General features: G+C 43.6%; 1 protein-coding gene across 2 annotated transcripts in view; it reads right to left on the bottom strand.

The window, feature by feature from the left end:
* Positions 1-24,061, bottom strand: part of LOC122394863 (protein phosphatase PP2A 55 kDa regulatory subunit) — a 39,538-nt gene that overhangs the window by 14,489 nt on the left and 988 nt on the right. The window contains exon 1 of one of the 2 annotated variants that reach the window (XM_043392028.1): positions 23,281-23,299. The exons of the other annotated variant lie outside the window; for it this stretch is intronic. The gene's annotated coding sequence lies outside the window, so the exon portion shown is untranslated. Of the gene's footprint in view, positions 1-23,280; positions 23,300-24,061 lie in introns of those variants that run through there. 2 annotated transcript variants of the gene reach the window in all.

The following is a 24,061-nucleotide window of genomic DNA, read 5'->3' as shown; positions in this document are numbered from 1 at the left end:
GCCGTCGTTACTCGCCGCGACGTCCACGGAAGAAACTCTCACCCGCTCGACGTAACGCCACGTGTTACCGATTACCCACAATGTCGATCAGTATGCAACTATTAAATTAACGCGATCCCTCGTTTCTTATCATTCTTATTCTCTCTTTTTTTTTTCGGTGAAAATATATTTAATTCCAATAGTCCTGCAAAAGTTGATCGGCTACAAATCGAAACGAAAACTCCTGTTTTTCCTCGCCAAGGTTCGTCTCGTTTCAATTTGGTGGAACGACCACGATGTTCATCGAAGGATATCGGTCCGTCTTCCGGTATCGGTCGTTCCTACGCACTTTCTCGTCGAGGATTTCACGAAAGTAGCATCATCTTCCGCCGAACAAACAACGATTCTGCGTCCGTGTAGCGAAACCAGCGTAAAATAACATTCTGTTATATTTTCGAGCAGAGACCAGAACGATTATTGGATCTACGGCGACACGGCCGACAATAAGAAAGACTCGCGCGTAATCCGGAGTCGCGTGTACCAGCGACACAAGTATCGTTCGCATAAACTACGTCGTAATCGGATTATGCTCTACGAGGCTGATACGCGCGGCTATTGGTGCCGTCGGTTGTATCTGCGCACATATTTACCGCGACTACCAGTTTGTACGGGCAGTTTGTTCACGTGGTTGCAACATTTGCCGTACGATAAAACTCGTCGTTCGGCACGATGACGCGCCGTGTACATACGCAGCCTCGAATGTAATACCTTTGTTTTTCACCCACCGGATTCTTCGTTAATGAGGCGACTAAACGCGCGGGATGCTTCTCCGCGTCTCGAGTTAGCCCTTGACTTCTTTTTCTCGGCGCGTTCTCGTCTGAGACGCGGAGAAAAAAGGATTCTAAGCGACGCGAGAACGTAATCAAGAGACCTAAAAACGTGTCTTTCTCCGAAGAGTCTCAAAACTACTCCCTTAACTTCGTACATTTTACAAATACTGCTTTCTCGGATTCTTGACAGAGTCTCGGTGACAATTTTCATCCGAGCGCGTCAAAGAATAACAAGAATGGATTTCGATCCAGAGGCGACGAGTGTCTGGCGCATCGAAACGAATGGCAGCGGAATTAATGCACCTTCTGGAATGGAGCAAGGTTAAATCTTTACCGCTAATCACTACCGCCGGTTAATCTCGCAATTTAAACGCGCTTAAGGTCGCCGAGCTAATTTTGCGAGTGGATCAAATTCCCACGTTAAACTCTTCTCCGTTTTCCAGAGTCGCTACCGACCACTACCGACGATTGCTCGAACAAAAAAGAAAAAGAAAAAGAAGAAAAGAATCGAGTCGCGTACTTTAATTAAGAGAAGAGCAAACGTCTTGTCGGTAAAGGAAGAATTTAAACGCGAGATTGCTCGTTTCTAACATGTCGGCCAGAGCGTTTCGCAACTATGGATTTGCGAGGACGAGCTTGGAAGGGTGGCTGCAGACGGGTGGTAGTTTGTTAAACTGGCGAGCTGTACACGGTGGCTCGAGGTCCCTGGCGTTTAGCCAGAGAATTTTCCGACTGCTTCTTAAGCCCGAAATTCCTTTTGCGTACGGACACGCAGCATCTCTTTCGAGTTCGTTGTACTCGGTTGGGGTGGTTGTGACTCGCAGACGGTAACGATCGGACCGAGACACGTCGCAAAAACGGCTGGAAACAATTTCGACGCCCCTGGTAAACTCCCACAATTTATTTATACCCTCTACCGACATGTATTTTACTAATATCGATCGCGTAATTATTGATACATTATCCATAATTCAACACTCTCGACGAGGCGACCGTTTCAGAATTATGCAATTTCCGTTCTATATGCGAACTAATAACGTTGACAAATTTTAATTATATTTACATCGAGGTTTTTATAGATCACAGGACACGAAATGGGAGTAACTTCGACAATTAAATGGCAGGTCTGGCGAGCATTATACGCTCGAACGGTCGATAGGCATTTACTTTCGAGCACGATGCTATAGAAAGAAACAAGAAATTGTTGACTATTCCACTTAAACGATAAAAATAAATGTCTCCGAACTAACTTTAGTCGGAACGGGACGGAAGTTCGCGGGGGAAGGTCAAGTTTACATGACGAATGCGCTAAAACTCGCGACACTCTATTCAATTCTTAGCGTCTGAATTAAGTGAATTGCCTCGGAGAGCACGCGATGGAAGCTCCTCTAATTAGGCTCATTATTCGCGCCCCGGAAACCGTGGCGACGACGTTGCACGTTCATCGGGAATCCATTATACCGGGTGCTTAATTTTCTTGTTAAAATGTTATTGTTTCCGTGGGTGAATCGACCGGGGCGAAGTATTTCGTTGTCTACGTCGACGCTCGGGTCGATAAAGAAGCGACCGACGTAGCGGTTAAATAATTACAAGGAGAAACGTGGAACAACGACGAAACGACGAGATGGTTGATTTCGAAAGACACCGTTTGACTTGAACTTTCAGACGCGTCATCCTTCGTTTTTTTTTCTCCCTCCCCTTTATCTCTTGATTAAAAATTCTCGTCGGAGAAGAATGAGAACGATGACAGTAATGACGGCACCGCGACAGACGGGGGTAGGGGGGCCTGACTATAAAAGTTCTCCACGCTCTGCTTTGTTCCGATTTGCTGATCTAAAACGTTCCCCGAAGTCGTTCCAAAATAGACGTTTTAATTCGCCAGCTTTTAATCATCGTTTGCATCCATCCGAGGGCTAATTTCGCGATCGAGCGTCGGATTTATAAATACGTACATCGCGACGCGACCGATACGGAATTCGACGCCTCGACTAATTGCGCCGATAACCGAACGACGATTCCGTTCGATTCGTCCATATCGAGAATCAAAGCAACCGTCACAAAAGACACTCGAATGGCTTTGCACGGCCGTTCGAGCGCGACGAAACGAATTCCTATTTTTCACCGGCGGAAAGCAGTCGTAATCGATAATCGTGGCATGTACACGGTTTGACCTTTCACTCGGCACCTTTAATTATTACACTGTGACGAGAGACGATCAAAACTTTCTACCCGCGATATCGTTGAACCGCGTTTAAACGAATTAAAAATTAGCGGCGCGATATTGCTTCGACGGTCGAGCGCGGAATATCGTCGACCGAGGCGAAGTTAAATAAAATTTAACTCCACCGGAGAACTCCGCGATCGAAACGAATAAACAAAAATACGGCTTTTCGAACGCTTGGAATTACAGAAATAAAGCATTTCTCGTATTATTTCTACGTTTAAAAATTTTGGAAAAAGGCTGCACGAGTTCGTAATTCGGAGATAGGATACGTGAACCGGAATAATAATATAGTTTCCGAGAAGATTTAGAAGAAACGTAAAACAGACGTTCCCATAATTTCTGAACGGAGTTGTGAAAACGCGGAGGATGAAGAAATATAAGAGATCCACTTCCATAATTTCTGCAAGACGGGATCCTTTGTTACCACAAGATGTATACTTTTATGGGCGTACACGTGAAAGGAAGATGGCCACGAGATGAAAGTGAATGCAAAAAATGCGACAACAACGTGTATTATTTACCAAACGCTGATGACTCCGCCATCGTTGCGTGGGCAGAAGTTCTATTTAATCTTATCGTACGAACGTTACTATCGATAAAGACAAAATAATTCTTTCTAGCGATAAATGATCGTACGAATCGGTCTGAATGAAAATTTTGAATCTGTCCCGCGGTGCATCTGCATTATTATTCTCGTCTGGTTCGTCATACGCGTCCGCCGACCTTGAAAAAGGGGCAGCCACGAGAAAACGAAGGCTACCAGAAACGCAATCTCTTATCGCGGATTCGCCTCGTACTTGTGGCTCGCCAGCAATTTTCATTTATTAAACTAGAACCAGAAATTCCGCGAGCGACGCATACCCAGCCGTGTGCCGGATTCAACGTCGACATCGATCCCTTTTCGTGCGCGTTTTCTTCGAGAGCACCGATTAAAATTTCCATTAAAGAAGCAATTACTCGCGAATATAATCGCTGAGACGTTTCCGCGGACGGAATCGACGAAACGTTGAAACTCTTTCCTCTGAAGATCCTTTCGAACGTTTCGTCGATATCTCGTGTTTCGGTTTTCGACGACGTTCAAAATGGCGAATCACCGAACTACCAAAATCTCAACTTCGTGTTTTCATTTTAATGCACCTATTACCAGTTTGTCTAAGACGAACACAAAATAATAACGAAGTAATAAATTTTGATGATAAAATTGCTACGCCTGTTTCCACGCAGCGTTCCAGAGGAAGAAGGGACCCCTCCTCGAAGTAATTAGCCACGATAAGCCTAGGTCTGCGCATAGCGGACGTTTAATAGTAAAACGCTGCAAAGTTCCGCGCTGCATCACGGAGAAACATGCACGTATTAAAAAATAACGAGGATGGCGGAGGAACCCCGAGGCCAACAGACATGGACGTCCTTCTGGAATAGTGGGTCAACGCTCAATGTTAAAGGGATCATATGAAAGCGTAGTAGGCCATCCCGATGAATCCCTACAATCGTGATGCGTGCGTTTTTGTAGGTTTTCAACAGGCCTCATCCACCGCGTACGCAATTTCCGGAAATAAGCGCTTCGCGAGAATCAACGCCATTCCAAACAATCCCAAACGGTCAAGTCAAAACGTTTTCCTTCGACTGAAAAGAGACCATGTTTCTTCTCTTGTTCCTAATCACACGCAAGTACCGAGGAAAACGGTAAATTGACTACATCCTTTGCGCGATTAATCATTTTCACACAATATTCTACCTTAATCTGACCAAGTACACAATCTATGTTCTCATCCACGAGTGTGCACAGCCATTGTGTCTCTTTACAGCCAACCAACATATACATGGTCACGAAGTAGACTTATTCTGTTAGAATTAAATAACCCTATTTCTAAAAAAACGTAGATTTGTAGATAGTCTAGTAAAAGAGATAGCTTTCCGCCACGATCGACGGTGTTCTACCGTTACAACGACTACCTTTCGATCGGAATTGGTCAGTAAACTCGACAGGAACAAATTTGGTTAGCCACCGAAGTGGCACCGAGATCGTGATCGTACTACGAATTGCAATTACGCGGAATTACTTAGCAATTTATGTAATCGTGACCGGCGTCGACGTCGTGAGCCTTAAAAACAACGTATTTTGTTGCTGTTGCTTTACGACTTGAACGGAGAAATCGCCTTCTACATCGGTGCCACTCGATTTAAATAATAATCGACCAAACGACGGGAACTGTATCGGCCATTTTGTAGGCTTCCCCGGGATGGTGAAACCCGTTTTAAAAGTCGCCTCGAACCAACAGGGAAGATTGCGTGTCTCTCGAACGATCTTCCAAACGAACATTGAACAAATATAAAACATCGAGGAGTGGATATTTTTGTCTTTTCCGTCCTTTGTTTAACCAGAACATCGATCGCCATCGTTGCGAACGATCATCGACGCGACGTCGAATCCATTTTCGTATTGTTTGGACCGAAAGTTTCAGTGTTTCTCGCATCGTTAGCGGGCAAGTTGGCGGAGACAGTTCGCAACATCCACCCCGGCACAGGCTGAAGTTAAATCGAGAACGGATAGGGACTAGACTGGTTATTCAATTGATGGAAATTCGCAACAAGACGCGAATACTGTAAGCCGAACTCTCGGAACGTGATGCCCTGAAATCCGTTCTAGTTACAGTATGGCGCTGCGAACTAACATTTATCCATTAATACTGCAACCGATGGGATCGAAGTTGTGCTTGGAACCAGGCAAACTTTGTCAACGAACGGTGAAAAATTTTCCACGATAGCTCGATATTGTTACATCGTATTTAAATCGAGTATTTTCTGGATCAGCACAAATTCGATCTTACTCTTCTCGTGTATTAGGATATTAGATTTGCGCTCGTTTGGGAGAACGGTTGTCGCGGTTGCTGATTCAGACCGCACTTACACGAGTGTCTATCAAAGAACAAGTCCATCTTCGAGTAACCCGATTTCAGGCCGGTCGAGACAATAGAGAAAAAAGGCCATCGACGAAGACCCGTGACATCGAGACGGTCGCGAAACGGCCGGTACGGCCGTGTGGGTGGCTTATATTTTTCGGCTGACGCTTGTAAGTGGTTAGAACAGGCTTTTATATACACACAGAGATGAGCTTCAGCGCTGTCAGCGAAGTAAGAGGCTCGACGCTGGCTGCCAGTTACTCCGCAAGCCAGTGGCCTAAATAATTCGAGTGCTAGGTCTTGTACCACTGTACTTCCTCGAGTGTCGTCTGCTCGTTTCCGTAACCGTGGTATAAATATTTCGTAATTGCTTCCGAAATATCGTTACCAACCTTCCTCGCTGACTGCCATCGAGCAACTGAATGTTCTCGTGGCTATCAACCCCTCAAGTACGTCTTTTCTATCCTATCAAACTGGGCCCGATTTCTCATTCGTCCAACATTTTTTCTACACGACGATTACCTCAACCAGCAGGGAAACAAACACGTTTGGATATCCAATCCTTTCAAAGTTACAATTACGCAATAAAATTTTTAAAGATCGAGTCCTCGTGAAACGAGTTTTACCGTTTTAATTATAGCAACGTCGACGGATCAGGACACAAAGCGTGTTTTCTCGACTTCGAATCAGGGATCGGGAGTGGTTTCCCGAAGGCGCGTTTGGCATTTCGAGAATTCGTGGTCCGTTAACTGGGACGATTCATTGAATTTCCTTCGACAGAAATTATCTGCCGGGTTGACCTAACGTCGTCGCGAATTCCTCCCTGCGCAAACGGCCATGTACGTGTACTTTGGTTAAAGGCAATGAAATACTTACGAGTATTGATATTCGCGCAAAGTTAAACTATGAACTATGCGATCAGACCGCCGTGCGTTGTTTGGTTTCGTTAAAGGTTTCTCAACCTGCTTTCAACGACGCGCTTTACCTATTTGCCGCCATTTCTGGCCTCGAAAGACACCTTTACAAACTTGAAATTATTTTCCAAGTTTAACAGTTCATTCTCGATTCTCGACTTTTCCTATAACGATTATTAAAATCCCATTATGGACCAAACTTAGGCTACATAACGATTTCTTAGAACACTCTGTCCAAAACAAACGACCAGACAAAAGTGATTAACAAGTAAAAATCGCGTGGAAACTATCCACACATGATTTTATTTCATATTGAATAGAATATGGAGACAACGCGGCGAACAATCGCCATTGTTAAACGGTACTTCGCGTCGTTTGAAGTATACAGACGTTCGGATCGATTGATTTCAATTAATTTATCCGCTCGATTGATTTCCCCCCCCTCGAGGTTCGAGTAATATTTTTTTTTTACCAGCCGGTCTCGCGATAACCGTCCACGCTAATGTCTCGATTACGCGTTTATCATACAACCGACGTCTTGTAACAGTATCCACGGAAACAAAATCCCAGCAATTAACCTACTTTAACCTATCCGTTAACCGATTTCCACGAGGTCGTTTCAAACGGATACGAAGACTAGGCTGACAGGAAAGAGGAATTATTTGTAATTCGACGAGACGCGCGCGGTAAAGTTTACGAAACTTTTAAACAGAGAGATTGAATGAGCGCGTATCCTTGCTCACCGCGGGCCATTCTTTGACGCTGTCAACGAATTAATTATAAGGGAATTAGCCTGCTGCCAATTACCACGCTGGCTGCTGACCCAGATAATCCAAGTGGTGTACGCAGGTACGCGACAGGTATCGCGCAACGTGCATTAAATTAGCAAAAAAAAAAGGGAAGAAAGGAAGCCCTCGGTGTTTGTTTTGCTAGGCGGAGAGTGGTTCAGTAATCTAAAAAAACGCTTCCCGCGCGGAGTTTGTGCAACGAATCCATATTCTGGTGAAAATGTAATGCCACGATTTTGCGATTTTAAAGACGTTGCAACGTTTGGTTTCCGGTAAAATTGGGGGACGCGGTAGAAGTGTCTCGTTTCTACGTCGCCAAGTTGAATTTCTCTCGATTTCCCTCGTCTCGCGAGCGCATACCGGGTACATATCTCCATTGTTCGAAGAAATTACGTCATTCGCTGATCTCCCGACGGGATAGCAACAAACGAAAGTACAACAGCCGCGCCTCCGTCGGGTTGGGAGTGTTGCGCTCGAATTTACACCGGAAGCGTCGGGAGTCCTCGGGGTCGGTGAACCGAAAATTGCTGCGTGAAATTGAAAAGCGTGAAACACGTCCGATCTAACGTTGCTATAAATGAATCACGAAGTTGGTCGAATCTTCGATCGTGACAGGAATATCGAGACGGTTGGGAAAAAGGGTGTCGGTTGAAATAACAGGTGGGTCGTAGTTACGACTAATGGAGGTTGAAACATCCGGTGGCACGGTCACGAGGCGATTAGCGTGCACCAGGACGTGCAAGAGAAGAGTCCGTTGTCAGCAGCTGACGGTGGAACCGACGGGGCAGGTGAGAGGGAGCCTGGTCTCAAGATCGAGGGTTGATAGAACTTCGCGAGCTTTCCAGGAGACTTCTAGTGGCACCCTTTCCTCGTCCAAAGGTGTGTCTTGTCTACATTCTGCCTACCGTGCTACGCGCCAACTCGCCTTCGAAGGAGGACCTTTCGGATCAATAGGTCGTGGCTTTATTGACTCGGGAAACCGCGTGCCAAAGAAACGCAACCGGAGGCTAGGCAAGCGGTTAATGCACGCCGGGCCCGCAATTACATCGCGCTTCGAAACCGAGGGCCCTCGTACCTTTTGTTTAAACTCGACGAAACGAAGTAGCAAGACTGGAGTTCAACTCAAGAAATATACCGGCCGCTACCGACCCTTTGTTCCGCGCCATTTGTAGTCCCGTTAATTGCTGCATCGCCGACCGGCGAACGTTACAAGAACTTTCAGGGCTCTGAAAGTCCTCGTATTTCGTTACAACGCGATGCATTAGCGAACGTTTCTCGCCGTCTGCTTTGATAAATCCCCCGGCTTCGCGCCCTGCCCGCCATTTAATTTAAATTTTCGCGAGCCCTCGCCGGGGGATTCGTTTTGCCCGCGACAGAAAACAATGGCTTTTCCACGGCCGTCGTTCGCGGGATTAACGCGTTACGATCTATTTATACCAGCGTGACGATGCTTCCGTATATCCATCTCTTGCGCACAGTGAGTAAAAATACAAAAAGTGCCGCGATAAATATTAAAATACAGTCGTGAATAAAAACTTTGTTAACGATAGCGTGCGTTCAAGATCAAAATACTTTTAATCGTCCGTAATCGCAAAGCTTGATAGGTGGCTTATCGATGCGAAAAATTGGATAATTTATTAAACGAGGGACGTTTAAAAACGGAGCTGCCTAGAATGTCGGCAATTAACTCCCAGACTATCGCCGTCTCGTTTGTTTTTATTTCCACGTACCGTGACGCGGTATCTGCTATCGACGGTCACGCGAGAATTGAACAAAAGAGCACTTTCGCGCGTCAAGATCGATATAAAAGCGTACAGAGTGCAGCGATCAACGGGGAGGACGGATCGTGCGGACGCGATTGCGAAAACGATCGCTACGCTCGGTGATTTAATTAGGAACGCGACCATTCGTTTGTAGTCACAAAAGAACGCTCGCACTCTTCCGTCGATTCGCCTTTGATAAACGGTTGGAACTGTCTTTCAATGATTCCACTAAAAGACAGCGTAAACGGTGCAATTGCCCCATTACGTGACGCTCGAACGCTGCGCTAAACCCAACTGTACGGTAGTGCCTCGCTTTATGACGGAAAATTGGGTCTGTTGACTGTCTTCGGTTCGGAGTAATCTCTGGTCATCGAATCAAGAGACACGAGCGAACTCTGGCAGCAAAGTTTATTCATTGCTTGGGTGTTACACGCAACAAAATAGTTTTTCCCCTGTGTCTGATACGCGTGGCAAATAAATAACTTCGACTCCATTGTTTTCACGACCCATAATAATCTGCATTAGAAGCGACCGAGCGTTTTGATGCGGATATAAATGCAATCCCACGGTCTGGAAACGGTTCTGTCATGATTCCCAAAGTAAATTTATTGGCGATTGTCCAGGCAAAACTAACGAAAATCACTACGAGAACGAAAGCGAAATTGATCGAAAGGTTGATCGAAATATGCCACGAAGACGAAGATATTAGAAATGTTCGAGGTTAGCAGGAAGTACGTTTAACTGCGTGGTATATTTAATTGAGGATAAAGGCGGGCTCGCGAAGCATTAATTGGGTTATCGTGATGTATGTTAATGGGATAGGCGGACTGTTTTATCGGAAAAGTGCGACTCTTTCGACTCTTTTCTGCACATCGTTAACTCGTACCGCTTGCTACGAGTTTATCGGGCTATTCTGCTTTTTCGAAAGCGAGTCCCGACGAGGGTAAAGCTATCCGTAAGCGTGCACTTACGCCGAAACCGAGCACTGACTCAATCAGTGGGTCAAGGAGAACGCCGGTTACGTTCGGAATTCAATTCGTATTCGAGCCACATAGGTAGCATGGGAGAGCTGCCAAAATCGTAGCACTTAAGATATCTGCTCCAATATTTTCGATTCGATACTAATTTCTGCGCGTATTAAACGAATACTTGATAATTTTGTAACGGAGAACTTCATCTTTAGTCCACAGAATTCTGTAAACTTTCAAGGTTTTCAACAGTCTTTAAATCTGTGTACGATGCAGATAGGAGGAACGATTCGACATTTCGCGATCAGCTTCCTGGAATTACCGCGTTTCCTAATTACGTCCGAGTTCCGGATTCATCGGAACAGTGCATCTGGAATCGATCGAGCCAGCGAAACGTCCATCCGAATGGTCGCAAAAATGCCTCGATTCTTGCTCGATGCGTTCTTAACCCAGTTTGAAGGGGGGGGCGGAAATAACGACGGTGATAATATTTTCATTCGGACGGAGTAACTCGTAGAACGCGACGCGCGTGTCCTCGCATAAATTTCCCGCCCTCGACGACGGGTTTCCCGCGTCGCGGTGGCACCTTTGAAAAACCTACGTCCGCTGGAGGATAATTAACAAGACGTAAGTAACGAAGCGAGCTGGCACACGTATCGCGGAGAAGAAATTATGCGCCGTCAGAGTGTCGAGGTACGTCGTTGCCTCGGTTCTTGCATTAATCCGCGCGTTAGGGATACTTGCCACGCGGAATCCCGCCCTCCAGCTGTTTACGGTCTCCACGGCACGGCTAGACTGGCTGATCCGTAATTAAAAACTCATTTGACCGGTTCAAGAAGATGTAGAGAGCGTGTGTCGCATACGTTACATTACGAAACGACGCGTCGCGCCACGTTATCAGAAACGGGGACTCTCGTTTCGCCCGTATTTACCACGGACAGAGCCGTTTATTTGCACCCTCGTTGCGCAATCGGCGGCGGACGTGTGCATACGTGCGATGAAACTACGCGGGATCCGTGTTTAGATTATCAAAGCTCGAAATTGAAAACACGTGGCCTTAAGCGTAAGGTAAACGCGTGTCGATGCGCGAGGACGCGGCACGAAGACCGTAGCGACCGATCCGTAACGCCGTTTCCTGCGATCGCAATTGCCAATCGACGGCACGTGCTATGTTTCTAGGGTTACGTTTAATGATGTCTTCGAGGAACGATCGCAAGGCCGGGACCCGATACGTAGATTTAGAAGTGACACAATCGGAATTCGTACGAAGCAATTGGTACCAAGGACCATCGAACTATTCCATCGATACGGAACGTTCGACGTTCGCGACAATAGGCGGGGCACCGTATTGTTTTAAATAACTGGATCAACGATTTTTATTTGATTGCTTTTCGAATAATAGATATCGCGCCAGGCTTGGAAAATTGAAACTGCGTATCTGTAAAATTCATCCGTTCCTCGCTGGAAGCGACCCCGTTCATCCCGATAAAACCTTTCTGCTATTCGAGTAGCACGAAAAGTACAGTAGAGTTCCGATTATCTGACAGTAGATGTACGAATAACTGACATATTTACCCTGACTATTCTTTGGTAACTGTTAAGGATTATATTTCACATAAACAAAGTAGTCTGAGCCGCATGAATTTTATATATTTTCTCTTAATAAATCGTTATGGAAAAATTATTTTTAGCTACGGGGGTCAATTGCAATCATTTTTGGTGAACAGACATACCCTCGAAATCCTACGCAGTTTCGAGAAAAAAATTCTAGTAGGTGTGAAATTTCTCAGTGAAAAAAAAAATTTCAAATTGTTCTGGAAAAATTATTTTTAGCTAGGGGGGTCAATTATAATCAGTTTTGGTGAACAGACAAACCCTCGAAATCCTACGCACTTTCGAGAAAAAAATTCGAGTAGGTTTGAAATTTTTCAGTGAAACAAAAAATTTCAAATTGTTCTGGAAAAATTATTTTTAGCTAGGGGGGTCAATTATGATCAGTTTTGGTGGATACACGAACCCTCGGAATCCTACGCAGTTTCGAGAAAAAAATTCGAGTAAGTGTGAAATTTTTCAGTGAAACAAAAAATTTCAAATTGTTCTGGAAAAATTATTTTTAGCTAGGGGGGTCAATTATGATCAGTTTTGGTGGATACACAAACCCTCGAATTCCTACGCAGTTTCGAGAAAAAAATTCGAGTAGGTGTGAAATTTCTTAGTGTAAAAAAAAATTTCAAATTGTTCTGGAAAAATTATTTTTAGCTAGGGGGGTCAATTATGATCAGTTTTGGTGGATACACAAACCCTCGAAATCCTACGCAGTTTCGAGAAAAAAATTCGAGTAGGTTTGAAATTTTTCAGTGAAACAAAAAATTTCAAATTGTTCTGGAAAAATTATTTTTAGCTAGGGGGGTCAATTATGATCAGTTTTGGTGGATACACAAACCCTCGATAATCCTACGCAGTTTCGAGAAAAAAATTCGAGTAAGTGTGAAATTTTTCAGTGAAACAAAAAATTTCAAATTGTTCTGGAAAAATTATTTTTAGCTAGGGGGGTCAATTATGATCAGTTTTGGTGGATACACAAACCCTCGATAATCCTACGCATTTTCGAGAAAAAAATTCTTTACCGAGAATATACTGTGTGACCAGAAATGACAATCAACTACGAAAGCTTATAATTTCTGTGTGTAAGACGTAATAGTGAGCTTTGAATGGTGAAATAAACTACGCGCTGAATGCCCTTAATTTATAAAACATAAACTTACTTAGAAGATTGAGGAAGAACCTCAAACTCGTTGGTTGCATAATTTACCCGATTCGGGATATTCCGGGGGCGCTTCTCGCGGTACGTTTTGTCCAACTGGATGGCAGGATAATAAACAAGCGTGCTTGTTCGACGCGAAAATGGCACAAAAGATGGGGAAACAAAGCGTCGTTCCGTGGAAGTTGGTCGAAAACTAGGGGAACACGATGTACACGTGCGTGTGCATCTAGGTGCAACAGTGGCACGGAAGAGGAAAAAGGACATAGTAGTTCGCGCTCTTGTTACATTTTACAAATGAAAGCTTTCACGTCTAATACTCTGTTCCTCGTTCTTCATCCACCACCCTCTATCCATTTCTGGATCTGTTCCTCATCCCCCGAGTCGCGCAAATCCGTCTGCGTCTCCCATTTGCCACGATTCTTCTCCCGTTTCCCTTTGTTGCAACGCAAATTAGCCGAAGGAAACTTTAACCAAAGAAGCAATTTATCGTCGGTCGAGGCACAAAACGACCACATCGAAGAAACATTTGAAATCACAGGTTTCCACGAGACTTAATAAATCAGTGGTCTCTGGGCAATTTTTCTCGTGAAATATTGTTTTATATTGCGCGTATAAATTTTCATACTTTGCCGGTTCTCGTAACAGAATGTCTCGGGGTTCCCAAAATTTATCTGGCGTTTTTATACGTATCCACGTCCGAAGCACGCATACTCGAACTGATTCATGCATCGCGAATACAAGGACTGATTATGCTACGGCGATCGCGTATATAAAAATATTTTTCGTACCGGGCTTAATATTTAAATTTAAATGTAACAAATTTAATGCCGCTAATATGTAATCAGTTCTTGCCTCCGCGCTGGATGAATTTATTCAAATATGCATGGTGCAGACGCGGATACGCATAAAAAAGGTCAGGTACGTTCATCATGCGCCATTCTTCTTCGAAAACACGAAAAATGGAACTCGGTGGAAACGTGCGAGGGATTACAATTATGAGACATTTCTGGTACAAAATGCGTATGTGCTTTTTCGGTGGCTGCTACCATCCAAGGATCACCGCGAGATTAACAATATTCGACTTAATAGTTCCACTCAACCTCGAACTTTGAAGGTTTCACCCCAATCACGAATGGTATTAAAAAAAGATACGGGACGCATAGTTTCGATGTTATTACTTGTGTGGAAAATCTGATCAAAAGCGGCGTGATACGGTTGGGCGACGTTCCTCGTTAGTCTGAGATTCGCTCTTCCAAATAAACCTAGCCTTCCTACCAACAGTTTCTAGTAGCGCGTTTTTATTATTGTTCTACGATAAACTCAACTGCTCGTGCAAATTTAATTAAGCGTATGAGGCACGTGTAGCTCTTCCGAAATTGATCGCGAAGGTTACGTCTACGTAACATGCTCGTTCGTTTCAAAACGGGTCGAAGAGCCTTGAGCCGTAGAAAATGAGGATCAACATGGTAGACGAAACGGGGTTTCACCGGTTCTTCGGTGTACGAATTAGCTTTTCTCGGGACGAGCGACGAGCGAACGCCTCCGTGAGAGGCCGCCGAGCACTCGCGATCGTTCTGGTGAATTTGAAACGATTTCGCGTTCGCGCGTCGCCGTCGATCCGTTCGTTGTCGCGATCGATCCAGTATTTTTTTTCTCTCTTTTTAAGCGATGCATTTTATTCCCTCGATGGTTTCGTTTTTCGAGCGGACGAGCGTCCTTGGCTACGCGTCGACCCCGGCCCGGCGCAAAAGGAAAAAAGTTCCCTGATATTTGCGTGCCTCGAATCAAGACAAAATTTAGTTACCTTCCTCCATTATCGTCGAAGGGGAATTTTACAGATCGTTGAACGGATGATCAAAATTAGTCGCGAAAGGCACGCTTCGAATGGAGGATATCCTGCGTTTAGCACTCGCTATTACAAATAGGGGCAAGCTCGCGAGACTGCGGAGTTCACTGTCGCGTTCGTGCACACCTACAGAAATCGAGTCTCAAAACGTGGACGTGAAAGATGGTGAAAGAAATTCGAGAATCAAAAAACTTCTGCACGATGGAAGAACAATAGACCGACTTCGTCAAATGCTTGCTTATTGCTGTACCTAATCGATCTTCACAGTTTTAAAATACACATAAACGTCGATGGATTCGATAAATATGAGCTCGATAAAATAGTAAATGAATAAATTACATTTATTCGAAGAATCGAACCACAGGATAGAAGGGTTAATACGAGGGTCGTTCAATAAGTCCTTAGAAAATCCAAGACCTGGCATTCGTAGCATCGAAAATGGTTTGTTTTTAGTAAGCATCATTACTCACTAGACAACTATCAAAGTTTCAGTTATATTATGGTTTCATTTTTATTGTCGATCGAAGCAAGGAACTTCCTCTTGCATCAAAACAATGCATGGGTGCACACCTGTGCAGTTTCAATGATCAAAATCATGGAATTAAATTTCAAATTATAACAACCTCCACCGTATTCATCGAATTTGGCCCCTAGTGACTTCTTTTTATTTTCAAACTTAAAAAAATGGCTCGGTGGACAACCGTGCACGTCGACGAAAAGGTCACCGCCCAAACAGATGTCTATTTTGAGGACCCTCCGAAATCTTACTATTTAGATGGCTTAAAAAAGTTGGAGAAACGCTTGGAAAAGTGTATAGAGCTAAAAGGAGATTATATTGAAAAATAAAAAAAAAATCTAAATAAAATAATTTATTTTCTTATCTTTCTCTGAGGACTTATCGAACGACTCTTGTAATAAGTATTTTTGATGGACTGGAAATATCAGATAATATCTAGAATCACGTCGCGTAGGTAGATCCGTAGGTTCAGGAAACGTCAGCCTACCGGGATAAAGGAAAAAGGGTTTCCTCTGGCGTCGGAGAGATGAAACTGTCGAGGTTCTGGTAGTGTCTTTCCGATTCATGAGAATATCCCCTACAAAACCAGGACAAATTCCATTACCGATGGATTTTCACGTTAGCGATCGTATCTCTGATACTCCTTTCACGAAAGACCTAACGCTCTCTGTGCCCCTCTCTTTCTCCTACTGTCGTCTAGGTGGAAATGGATCGAAGACCCTTGGCACCCGACGGCCAGCGCCTCGACGAACCATGGAGGAAAAATATCGTGAAAATTTCGCGCGTCTCCGAGTTTCAACGAGCCGTAAATTCGTTTCATTGTGACGGCCCTTATCGTAAAAATTATGCCCGCGGCGCACGCATTGTTCGGGTATCCCGGTCCTCCACATTTTATTTTCCACGTTCTCGTCGCGATAATTACTATCTAGCCACCGGGATCCAACGGAATTTTCGACTCCATACGCTTCCAGTCCAGGTTTCGACTCTCTGCCCATTAATTCCGAAAAAACGTCGAATTTTACGGATAAGTTTACCTCGTTAAAGTTGCGAAATCTTTCTCCGCGTTACAGCTCGAACAAGCGTCGAGAACGTCGTGGTGTAAACAATTGAAACGAAGTTTTTCGATTAGAAATCCCGTGCGGGTAAATTGTATGGAGCAGCGTTATATAAATGAAAAGCAATTTCACCGTGCAATTTTCTCCACCTATGCGCCATTTTGCCCAAAATTCGCGTTAACGAAGTCTCATTATATTGCATTTGCCAAAATTAAAGGCCACGTTGATGAGTAAAATGCAGTTCGTACCATTTGCTACTGCGTCGCGTGAAAATTTACAACAGTAATGATATTTTAGAAATAAGTTGGAGAGAACTAACAACATTTTTTCGTAGGAGCCTTCGTTTTGGAAATAATTGAGTTTAGAAATTTCTCGGAGACGCGTGGAGTCGAATCGTTGGCTGTCGCGTCTGACCATTAATCTCCTTTTCTACTTATACCGATATCCGACTGCTCTACTGGATTTGCAACGTCAATTTTCTCGAAAACAAGACCGCTAACGAAACAATTTTATTCATTTCTGTATACTTATTTTTACACGTAGAATCACCCATTGTCCAGATATACCAACGACTCGTTACGTGTTACTCGTTACATAAAACCCCAGAAAAGTGAAAAATATCCTCTTGAAATTATTTAAAGTCTTTTTAAAATGTTCTCGATACTCTGTACTGTAACAATGATCTTTTATTTGAGAATTTACAAAGTCACGAAGCAAGGAACACCTTTCGAATTGCAGTATCGCGTAGGAAGTAGGATGAGTGGGCTTACGAGTCCCGTGCCATTTTCAATTCGAACAAGGCTCACTGATGGACCGATTATCGACAAAAGGTGTTATTTATTGCGACGGGGTGCACGTGTACGCGAGCGTCACGTATCCACGTGTCAACTGAAAGGTGCGTTAGAGTAAAGCGTACTCGAGAGCCGGCTGAGAGGTTGCCCGAAAATAGAGGACGCTCGTTTATTTCGGTCGGTGTTGTTTCAAGGTGAAAGGCCGACTCGGTACATGTTCCTTGCTCCCTTTCTTCGAGCACATGCACTCTGGCTCGCCTTGCCTCGCCCTCGATTCTTGTACAATAGTCAACGAACAAATAAATAAAAGAGATTTCAAGGATTCGAATAGTCCACCCCTAAAACTAAGATTCCTCTAAATTATTTCTCACTTCGCGATATAATTTTATTAGAAAAGGGACGAATAGCGGTAGATAATGACTCCGGGTGTGCAGTCGCGGAAAACGGACTAATTTCGACGCGAGATCGACGGAACGATTAGGGACGCTAGTTCCACCGGCGGAAAGTAAACGCGCAGGTGCGATAAATTGCAAGTAGACGCGAATTGATGTCGCGGTACGCGTAGGTAAGCAAACCCAAGACGCGACTCCGTGTCCCTCTTCCTTCGAGAAACGCGGAAAAGAGGAAAATAAGGATTAACCGGCGGTGTTACTCCGGGTAACGCAATACTTTAAACCGTGGAAGAGAAAACTGTTATCGGCGTCTACTCGGATCGAACTCCATTAAAATTCTAATCCGTTAATGGCGCCTGCAAGCATCGTATAAATTTGTGAAAGTTCAAAGGTGCGCGGATTTGACGGAAACTCGATTATATACGTATAAACTTTGTACGAGCGAATCTCTTCTCTCGATAAACTCTCGATAACCGATCATGATCGTGTTTCGTTCGCTGAAGTGATTTTTAATTTTACTACAGCAACGATTCTTAAGACACGGACGAAATTCGAGAAAGAAATGCTTTAGTGATTCCAAGGAGGATCAACTTACAAGTTACATCTGTGACTCGTCTTAAGAAACGTTACTTAATCAAGTTCAAGTTATTATGCTTATTCAGTCCGGAAAAATTTGCAGAGACAGTCTGTGTGTTTGATACGCAAAAGAGGCTCGTGTGCCGTAGAACTCCCGTTTCCTAACTTGCCACATGCCGACCCATTTAACGTCGACCGAATGGAGAACCACTCGAACGAATTCTACGTCGGTGAAGACGAACGGGGAGGCGAGCCGTAAAACCGCGGCACGATCGGCACACACGCTTCGATTAACGAGAACCATAGAGCCGACGCGCGACTTCGAAAGGACTTCTATATCGCTTCGACGGCGAGATTCCACCTCCTGCTCGATCCACTGCGCCGATGTTTTCTCGCTGTGCTACAGGAACAATGCACCGTTCGCTATACGGGGAACCGATTGTTCCTTGAGTGCACCGTGAGCGGTACAATCGAGCGAACAGGATCAGAATCTCAACTCTTAACGCATTAACTCCTCCAGTACCATAAATCTCGAACGATAAAGCTCGACGTATAAATTTTAACGATTTCTGAAGGAGTTGTACTTCTTTTCGCAAAGTTACAATAGTTCGAAGACTGACAACGTTACGATCGACGATGTTTGTACTTGAGATACCGAACATAAACTTACAGCTATCGATATTCTCAAGACGTTCAAGACGATCGAGTGGTTCGAGAGATTCGTAACATCGGATTCGTTTGCGATTCGAAGTCCATAGCGGTACGGGGGCATGGACCGTCGAAAAAAAATGTGGCCCGAAAAAGTTTCTGGCCGCGACTTGGCTCGCAGCCATTCCCGACGTCTAGCGGAACGGGAGCGACGACGTCTCGCCGGCGAAGTTCAAACACCGTTTATCAAGTCGCGCGCTCGTGAAAATTCAAATGTCGTTAAAATTCTCGCTGTACACGCCGACCAGTTAAGCCAATATCGTCGCCGAAGTGGCGCCAGCTATCGCGAAAGATCCACTTAAGCGTTCCGTTCGAACCTCCTTCGGCGTTCCTATGGCACGCGGTCGATTAAAATGCGCTTTCCGGGCATAGCTTTGCCGAGACATCGGTGAAATTGAAAAGCCCTCGAGCCTCGGAGCCGAATCGTCTTTGCGGGCCAAGATCCTGGCTCCCGGGTGACTTCGAAACGTGGCTGTTACCTCACTGCCTCCGCAGTCTCGCCTTTTTTATTTTCCCATCATTTTCTTTTACCACGCTGTCGCTATTCCGACTTCCTGATTTACTTTTCCTCCGATCTGTCTCTCGAGGATACCTTCGAGCCTGGAATCCAGCAGAGAAAATTGTTTATTGTTTACATATCCACACGTGGAACAGCCAGTTTAAATAAATTCTTATGTACAAGAGAATATCGCCTATCTTTGCAAGGCTTGACGTTCCTCCTTCACCTTTCACTTTCTCTTGGATTTCCATAAGTTTTCTTACTTTGCTTTCTCCGTTTACTATATTTCTAATATTTCTGGCTCTGTCCTTTTCCTTTTCCCTGCGTAAAACGATCACGAGCTCCTAATGACCGCCGGTTCCGTATTCCAACCAGGCCATCAAACGTGACGAATCCTAATGTGATTTCGATCTACTCGCTATTATTATTAAATATTCTTTAGCGTTGTATCGTGGCCCGCAATTATACTGTGTAGATCCACTGTACATTAACCACCACATACATGTTAGCTTGCAACCAGAGTCGAGCAAACTTAATATTTTAGATGCGTTTCAATTGCAAAATATAATATCTTTATTACAACATTGTTTCGAATCTTCTATTTAGTAATGCCTGGCAAATCCTGTATTACAATTAGTCGTGACGATACTAATCGTTTGGACAGTCTGTTCAAACTAATTACGTATTAATAAACTACAAAGGAACTGCAGACTGTCCAAACGATTAACGTCACGTCCAAGGAATGATCTACTAGATATACTTTACCGCACGCTTAATAGATTTGAAACGAAACGGAATAATATTGCTTCTGTAAAAAGATACTTTTGTTGCAAGATGGAAAGCGAAGTACAAGAGCTGATCTTGACAAAAAATTGATGATCGACACAAAATGATCGCACGTTACATAAATAATGTAATGTTCTCGAGCTGCGATCCTAATGTTCGATAACGATCGCGACGACGTGTTTCATGAAAACCTTGGCTATTCGCTGTCGCCTGAAATATTTAGTTAGGCGAGTCTGCTTTACCACTTAGGGCGTTAAACGCTCGGTAATCAACCACGCGGTAGGAGTTCCGCGCGTGGCGCGTAGTTTCACCTACGTGTCCAGTTCAAGATCATGCACGATCGATGCTGGTCGGTGGTTATATCGTTAAGCGACCATTCGTTTAACGATGCCATATCGTACACTTTTTCCTTATACATCGTTAATTTCGTATCTCCGGACCACGAGAATACGTTCAAGATTGTTCGCCATCCGGTGAAACGAACAAAATCAGACGTTCGAATTAAAGCGATTTTCAGCAAAATTGTTCGTTTACACGGTCGTTCGGGAGATAAACTGGTCCGTTTAAAATTCAACAAGTATTTTTCGTTGGTACAACAAGTTCATTACGCGTTATTGCCAGGTCAGCTCTGACGCGGAACGACGTTTTCAGCGAGCGAACGAGCGAGGCGTAACTGGAATGGATGATTCGCGCGAGCGATATAACTACGGTGGATCGCGTTGCGTTAACCGGTACGATCCACCGATAACTGCTACCAATTAACCGCCACCCCTGCAATAAGATTTACGTACGTCGCATAAGAATACGTGGAAGAAAACGGAAGGCCGTCGACGGTGCAATTTATAGCTGGACGACGTCCAATCGTTCGTTTCCCAAACCGTGCAGAAACATTCGCGGGGCTGTACGTGTACATACGTAGAAAACGTGTAACCAACAGTCGGGGACACGGCGAACAGGGCTCGTTCGGCTCTGCAATGTTGATCGCGTTAACAATGTGTAATCGATGATGCACGTTCGTCGGGACGGCGTGGTCGTTCCCCGGTTTACTCGGAGGAACGAACGGTTCGTCGAACCATTTAACGATTCATTGCGCCAGAAACAGTTTATTCTTTTCCTTTTTATATCGTCGTAAAATCGATACGAATTATAGGTTGCACGGAGTCATTGAAATTAAAAATAAAGTTCCCCCTTGCGCGCACGGCCACACAAATCGACCGGTTGTCACACCCAGAAAAAAAAAATGAATGCATCCGAAAGGCCGTCGGGCGATTTTACGCCTGTAAAATTGATCTGATATATTTTCAATAAACGTTACGAGTTCCATTCTTTTTACTCATGCTATCTAACTTTTTTTTTGTGTTATACATTTATTATAAAAAAAAAATATTTATTTTTAATAAATTTTCGAAACGTAACCCCCCTTTTTGTGGTGGCTCTAGGAACCTATCTACTGTGTTATAAAGAAGGTTGCCTGTATATTAACCCTTTGCGGTCGGATTAAATTTGGAGATGGGTATCGTACTGGTCGGAATTAATTTCCGTCGATAGAGCAGGGATACATAACGCGCAAGTTTACGATGTATAAACGAGTTTTAGTAATTCTTTTGTGAACTTTAGATATATCTTTATTCAATACACTCATCTTGTGATATGTTTTTGTATAAAAATTATGTTTTATAATTCTCCTTCGTGTGATATTTTTCAAAACACTCTCCAACATGCAGGCCAGGTTTTCGAGTTCATGTATCGCATTTTGGGGAATTATTTTGGAATATTTTAAGAAGAGAGAATGTCTAATTACTGTTAAATACAATTTATAAAATATTCTTTGTAATTCTACAAGGTATCGTCGAACGTTGTCGATTTCACTACGTTCAAAAGACGACTGACTCGCCACTGCGTCTTGCATGACGAGTTACAACTTTTGTGTACATTAGATTACGTTATCCCCAATTGATGGAGCATCGTATTGGTTCGTGAATAGGTCCTTTAGGCATTGAGGTTCGTATAGGAAAAGTGTAAACTGATACATGAATGCATACAGTATACGATTCGTATAGTTCCTTGCTGTGGTGGCTGAGAGCAGACATACGACCGCAAAGGGTTAAAAGATATTAACGTATTATGTTGAAATAGTAAATTTTTCCCAGTTAATAGTACCGAATATGAAAAAATGTGATACGTGCTATCTTTTTGTCTCGGAGTGTGCACGACGTTCGCCTATACTTATCCGAGATCCATCAGGTGCGACCGACGCGAGGTTACGTCACGCTTCGGAACCTAATGCAATAAAAATTCGCAAATACTGGCCATCAACATTTTAGCGAACCGACGTCGATAGCTTAAATTTATTTGATCGATTAAAAAGTTTACCGTTGGACATAAAATACACAGTGTCTAATTTCATAGATCTAGGTGGACAAAATGAAAATATTAATGTAATCGAAACAGCCCCAAATCCTATAAATTGATTTCATGTATACTGTAAAATGCCTAACTTCATGAAAATCATTTGGTAGATAAAATAACACTGTATTCATTCATATTATACGAACTAGAATTCTAATCTCCAGAAAAATCGTTTTGCGCGTTTCATCACTGACGATGCAAGAAAAAAAGGAAACAGCAATGGAAGATCCCGCGAAACGTGAGGTCGTTTTCGATGGTGTATAAATCACCTTATCTCACTACGCCCAAAAACAGATAAGGATCTACACAGTGATCGTTTCTTAACCTAACTGCACCGGGGTGCGGATCCGTTCGTTTCGCCTGACCATTATCGCGAAAACGGATACATCCACGCGCGATCGTGACTTAAAAGTCGTGTGCCTTTAATCCGTTTAATCGCGTTTAAAGATCGATCTAAAAATAAATCAACGATATCAGCATATTTTTTAAATCTTCCAACGATGCAAAAATCAAGTTTTTTACCACGTCAGAAAGCATGAAAGAATGTAAAATAAATAAATTTATTACTTACGATAAATCGAAACTTTAGAAATTTTCAATTGCCTTTGAGCTAGCAAGATTTGTTCGTTCGATGTTATTCGAAGGTCGGTAGTATGATCGTTGGATTCGTCTTGATATTCACTATGATGCTGCGTTATAAAAAATACATGTTAATCTGCAAGAAAATGGTGGTGACTTTCAAAATTCGCGAATTAATGATCTTGTTTTTAAACGTAAATACATTCCTGTTCGAACGATTTCGAAATATATAGGGCGCAATAAACAATGAGCTAAAAGTGCGTCGTGGGACTTTTTGCAACGAATACGTTTGGTTCGATTGACGTAATGTACCCAGGTAATTCTCGAAGAAATTGCATGCTGTCGAACGTTCGGTGTCCATGTCACTTTTTTGCCGGCTTTGCGTGAACCGCTCGAAATAATCTCGTACAATACACGTTTCATCAATTTCGTACTGTGAGGAAATAAAACGAAAGCAAAGACGAATTACTAAGAACTTCTATGGGCCTTTGGCAGTTGTTCGTAATGATCGGAATCTACATAAAAAAAACTATAAATCCCTAGTTAATGACTGGTACGTCGAGGAACAAAAAAGCAGACAAGAACGTGATTCGTGGGAGTGCGACTTAGATCGAAGCCAACCAAACAAACGACTGGTCTGGTCGTCGATCTTCTTACTAGAGAAATTAATAACTGTTACAGGTTGGCAATGACCACGCGTCGCGAACGATAGCCATGCAAGTTTCCATAGATCGAACGCCGAACGAATCGAAATCGATCTGGCACGACATTGC

The sequence above is a fragment of the Colletes gigas genome, unplaced genomic scaffold, assembly GCF_013123115.1.
Source record: "Colletes gigas isolate AHSC1104 unplaced genomic scaffold, ASM1312311v1 Colletes_gigas_Sc00004, whole genome shotgun sequence".
Taxonomy (NCBI): Eukaryota; Metazoa; Arthropoda; class Insecta; order Hymenoptera; family Colletidae; genus Colletes; species Colletes gigas.
Note: the sequence above shows the minus strand (reverse complement) of the source record. Positions and strands in the feature narration are given on the sequence as shown.